The sequence below is a fragment of the Pseudophryne corroboree genome, chromosome 7 (genome assembly GCF_028390025.1).
Source record: "Pseudophryne corroboree isolate aPseCor3 chromosome 7, aPseCor3.hap2, whole genome shotgun sequence".
NCBI lineage: Eukaryota > Metazoa > Chordata > Amphibia > Anura > Myobatrachidae > Pseudophryne > Pseudophryne corroboree.
This window is the reverse complement of record NC_086450.1, coordinates 67,462,977-67,468,899: the sequence shown is the minus strand read 5'-3', so window position 1 is coordinate 67,468,899 and position 5,923 is coordinate 67,462,977.

The window sequence follows — 5,923 nt, the reverse complement described above, 5'->3', positions numbered from 1 at the left end:
AGCTTCCTCTCAGCGGAGCTGTGGAGAAAAAATGGTGCTGGTGAGTGCTGAGGAAGAAGCCCCGCCCCCTCGACGGCGGGCTTCTGGCCCGCTTAAATATGCATTTTCTTGGCGGGGGCTCATATATATATATACAGTGCCCAACTGTATATATGTTCACTTTTGCCAAAAAGAGGTCCAAATGCTGCCTAGGGCGCCACCCCCTGCGCCCTGCACCCTTACAGTGACCGGAGTATGTGAGGTGTGTGGGAGCAATGGCGCACAGCTGCAGTGCTGTGCGTTACCTCAGTGAAGACCGGAGTCTTCTGCCGCCGATTTCGAAGTCTTCTTGCTTCTCATACTCACCCGGCTTCTGTCTTCCGGCTCTGCGAGGGGGACGGCTGCGCGGCTCTGGGATCGGACGACGAGGGTGAGATCCTGTGTACGATCCCTCTGGAGCTAATGGTGTCCAGTAGCCTAAGAAGCAGGACCTAGCTTCAGAGAGTAGGGCTGCTTCTCTCCCCTCTGTCCCACGATGCAGGGAGTCTGTTGCCAGCAGAGCTCCCTGAAAATAAAAAACCTAACAAAATACTTTCTCACAGCAAGCTCAGGAGAGCTCACTGAAAAGCACCCAGCTTGTCCGGGCACAGATTCAAACTGAGGTCTGGAGGAGGGACATAGAGGGGGGAACCAGAGCACACCAGAATCTAAATTCTTTCTTAAAGTACCCATGTCTCCTGCGGAGCCCGTCTATTCCCCATGGTCCTTACGGAGTCCCCAGCATCCACTAGGACGTTAGAGAAATTACTTTACGTGAAGAAGGTAAAGGCCCATATAGACGGGCCGATGTGGGAGAGATGTGTGCTGACCAAACCGCTCAGCACAGCGCGATGTGTGCTGAGCGTGCAGGGGGAGACGGGGGGGCCACTCACTTCACCCAGCGGGTGAAGTGAGCGACCCGCTAGATTGGCCTGCATGCAGGCCAATCTAGCAGCAGCGATAGCGATGCGCGGGGTTGCGCATCGCTGTTGCTGTAAGGGGTACACACGGAGCAATCAGGCTTAAATTCTAAGCAATCTAGTCAGATTGCTTAGAATATCGCTCCGTGAGTACCCCCCTTAACACTTACAACAAAATGATAAGAAAAGTAGGTGGCAACATAACCAAAGGAGGAATTTCAAAACTATGGAATAAGTATCAACAGACTCAGTCCATTCAAAAGCAAACTGATAAAGGTAACAAAAGATCTACAAAACCGTGCTGTGAAGGAAGAATGAAAAAACTGTGCTCGAGAGACAGAAAAAAATCGTCTGAGATGATCCAGATTGACTTACGTGAATGGGGTGTTAACACCAGTGCCAGGACTGTTTGACGCAGACTTCATTATTTTGGATTAAACGCCAGAATCCCAAGAAAAAAAGTCACTTTTATCTCAAAGACAGAAAAGATTAGAATGGGCTCAAAAGCGTATTAATTGGTCAGAAGAACAATGGAATAGTGTCATCTGGAGTGACAAAACCAGAATATCCATATTTGGTAGTGATGGCATGAAATATGTCCGCAGAACAATTGGAGAAAATTTGCTACCTGAGTGCACAACACCTACTGTTAAGCATCCAGTTAATGTTATGCTGTGGGGATGTATGACAGCAAAAGGTGTGGGACGAATTTATGTGACCAATGGCACTTTAAATAGCAGCAAATACATCAGTGCCCCACAGTGGGGAGCACAAACTATGCAGAGTAGTGGATAAGTAGCGGATGAATAGACGCTGTGCGCTTGCACACAGCATCTATACTGAGTAGGGAGGCTAATCCCGGGATCGGCGGGATCCCGGGATTTGGGCCCAAAAATGCCGGGATTTGAATCCCGGGGTTGGAGCATCGAATCCCGGAATTCACGGGATTACACTGCGCATGTGCGGGAGGGTGTGTGTGTAAGTAATACTACTTACACTTAGGCGGGCGGCAGCCATAGACGAACGTTGAACGCGGCGTCACTTCAAATGTGGCGCCGGCCGCCAGCCAATCAGAGCTGGCGGACCAGCAGCCAATCAGGGAAGCTGCCGCAGCAGCCAATCAGGAGCGACTGCTGCGGCCGCTTCCCTAATTGGCTGCTGGTCCGCCAGGTCTGGTTGGCTGGCGGCCGGCGCTTCATTTGAAATGCCGCCGCGTTCAGTGTGTCCATGGCTGGCGCCCACCTAATGGTAAGTGGTACTTACACCCACCCTCCCTCCCGCACCGCTACCTACCCTCCCCGCTACCTACTGTACATCCTCCCGCCCAGCTACCTACACCCTCCCGCCCAGCTACCTACACCCTCCTGCACTGCTACCTACACCCTCCCTCCCTTCCCCGCCGCTACCTACACCCTCCCGCACCGCTACCTACCCTCCAGAGCTGCTCCCTACACTCTTCTTCACTGATCCCTACTGCAATCCCGGGATTGATCGTTTTTCAATCCCGAATCCCGGGATTGAAAAAACGGCCCGGGATTGGCCTCCCTAATACCGAGAGAGAGCATGGGGCAGCCCAGCATAACGGAGAGTGCTGGGCATGCCCCCACAGGTGACGGAAAAGGAAGTGACACAAGGCACCGCCCTTTTCCATAGGCCCCACCCCTTTTCTGACACAGGCGCGCTTTCGCAATGCCAAAGGTCCCGACCCACTGGCCACCAATGTTGGGAGGTATGTAACTGCAGCAAAAGGCTTCCAGACGAAGTACTAATGAATATTGTGCAAAACTAAGTAATGTACTTTTCTACATTTCAGTACGTTTAACTTATCAAAATGTAAAAATAGGATTTTGGTACTTACCAGGTAAATCCTTTTCTTTGAATCCATAGGGGGCACTGGAGTACTCTTGGGATATGGACGGCTTTAGCAAGAACAGGGCACTGAATATTTAAATTTAGAACACTCCACCCCTCCATATCCCAGAGTACCTCAGTGTTTTTTACTGAGCCGAACAGGAGCTATAGAGAGGTTGACAATGGAGTATTACATATAACATAACGGACAACAATGAAGTTGACACAGAACGTTACTGACAACTAAACAGTAGACGCCATAACCAGTACTTGATAATTTGAACCAGTCGGTGAGAGTGTGTTACCATAAGATCCCCTGAACTTACCAGAAACCAGGTAAAACTGCTCTGGGTGGGCGTGCAGTGCCCCCTATGGATTCAAAGAAAAGGATTTTCCTGGTAAGTACCAAAATCCTATTTTCTTTTTCATCCACTAGGGGTCACTGGAGTACTCTTGGGACGTACCAAAGCTTCCCCCGTGGGCGGGAGAGCTGTTTGGCACCTGTAACACTAGGCGGCCAAAGCTAGATGCTGATGCTGCAAACGTATCAAACTTGTAAAAGCGCACAAAACGTGTGCACGGAAGACCATGTAGCCGCACGGCAAAGCTGCATCGCAGAAGCTCCACGACCAGCTGCCCATGAAGTTCCCACAGAACGTGTGGAATGAGCTGTTACTGATGTAGGCGGCTGTAACCTAGCATGAAGGTAAGCCTGACGTATGGTCAGTTTTATCCATCTGGATAAGGTCTGCTTAGAAACTGGCCAACCCATCTTGGCCGCATCATAGAGAACAAACAACGTATCCGTTTTACGAACTGTAGACGTTCGGGATACATAAACCCATAATGCGCGTACCACATCCAGAGTTCCAGAATGTGCTGTCAACACAGGAACTACTATTGGTTGATTGATGTGAAAAGATGACACTACCTTTGGTAAGAATGCGGGATTCGTCCGAAGTTCCGCTCTGTCATCATGAAACACCAAGGCACCCCAAATCTGAAACACGCCTTGCCGAAGCTAAGGCTAGAAGAAAAATTGTTTTCCAAGTGAGAAACTTTATATCCACTTGCTGTCAGGGTTCAAAATATGAAGACTGTAAGAAATCCAAAACCAGATTCAAGTCCCATGGTGCTGTAGGTGGAATGAATGGAGGCTGTACGCTGAGGACACCTTGTAGAAAAGTGTGTATAGACGGCAATAGAGCCAATCTTCTTTGAAAGTAAATTGACAAAGCAGATACCTGCACTTTTAGTGTGGATAAACGCAATCCTCCATCTAACCCCGTTTGTAGAAATAACAAAAGACGGGATAACTTGAAAGATGATGTCGGAAACTTCCGAGTTTCACACCAACCTATATAGGCACGCCAAATTCTGTAATAATGAGCTGCCGTAACTGGCTTCCTAGCTCGTAACATGGTTGGTATAACCGATTCTGGAATGCCCTCTCTTCTTAAGAGGGCGGTCTCAACAGCCACCCCGTCAAACGCAGCCACGCTAAATCAGGGTAAAGGAACGGACCCTGTTGTAACAAGTCCGGACGTAGTGGGAGCGGCCAAGGATCGTCTGCGAGTAGACCGTGGAGATCCGAGAACCAAGCTCTCCGAGGCCAATGAGGTGCCACTAGTATGACTGTGACAGACTCTCTTTTGATCCGTTTTAGCACCAGAGGGATTAGCGGAAACGGTGGAAACAGATACACTAGGCTGTACGGCCAAGCGATTGTGAGAGCGTCCACAGCCACTGCCTTTGGATCTCTCGTTCTGGACACATACTGGAGCGTTTGGTGATTGTGGCGAGACGCCATTAGATCCCCCTGAGGGTAACCCCACCGCTGAACCAACATGTGAAACACTTCTGGATTTAATGCCCATTCTCCTGGATGAAAATCCCGACGGCTGAGATAATCTGCCTCCCAGTTGTCCACTCCCGGAATGAACACTGCCGACAACATCACCTGGTGGTATTCTGCCCAATTGAGGATTCGAGCTACTTCCCGCATTGCCATGCGGCTTCTCGTTCCTCCTTGTTTGTTGATGTATGCGACTGCCGTTGCGTTGTCTGACTGCACTTGGACAGTGAGAGCGAAGCATGTGTACTGCTTGTCGTAGTGCATTGTAAATTGCGCGGAGTTCCAGGACATTTATAGACAGCAATCTTTCGTGATCCGCCCAGAGACCCTGGAGTTGACAACTTTGAACTACAGCTCCCCAACCTCTGAGACTCGCGTCCGTCGTTAGAATTATCCAATTCCAGCCGCCGAACAGTATCCCTGCAGTTAAATTGTGTTCCTTGAGCCACCAGAGTAGAGACACCCTTGCCCTTGGCAACAACCTCACCCTGTGGTGAATCTGCAGATGCGACCCCGACCACTGTGCGAGCACATCCAGTTGAAATGGACGTGAGTGAAATCTTCCGAACTGAAGCGCTTCGAAAGCCGCCACCATTGTTCCTAAGAGGCAAATGCACAAATGTACCGAGACTGTGCGTGGCTTGAGCACTAATTGTACCAGATGGCGAATAATCTGTACTTTCTGTTGTGGTAGGTAAATTCTTTGATTGACCGTCTCGAAAATCATACCTAGGAAATGAAGTCGTTGAGACGGAATTAGATGTGATTTCTTGAAGTTGACAATCCAACCGTGGTGAACTAGTACATTGTACGTTAGCAGCGCATGTTGGAGAAGTATCTGTTGAGACGGGGCTTTGATGAGCAGATCGTCTAAATACGGAACTATTGTCACTCCCAGGGATCTGAGATGAGCTATCATCACAGACATCACTTTGGTGAATACCCAAGGCGCTGACGAAAGGCCAAACGGTAGAGCCTGAAACTGGTAATGGGTCTGGCGTATTGCAAACCGCAAGAATCTCTGATGAGGCTGCCAAATCGGAATGTGTAAGTACGCATCCTTGAGATCTAGCGCAATCATGAATTCCTTTGGCTCTAAAGCTTCTAGTTTATGCTCTGAAGGGTCTTTAAGCGTAGTAGCAGTTGGTACTGGAATGGTTAATTTTTTTGTAAGTTTTGACACAGACAAATCCACCATCGGCGGATTCTCCCATGTAGATGCCACAGACTCTGGAAACGGGTAACTAGACTTAAATCGGCGAGGTATAGAAAACCGTTT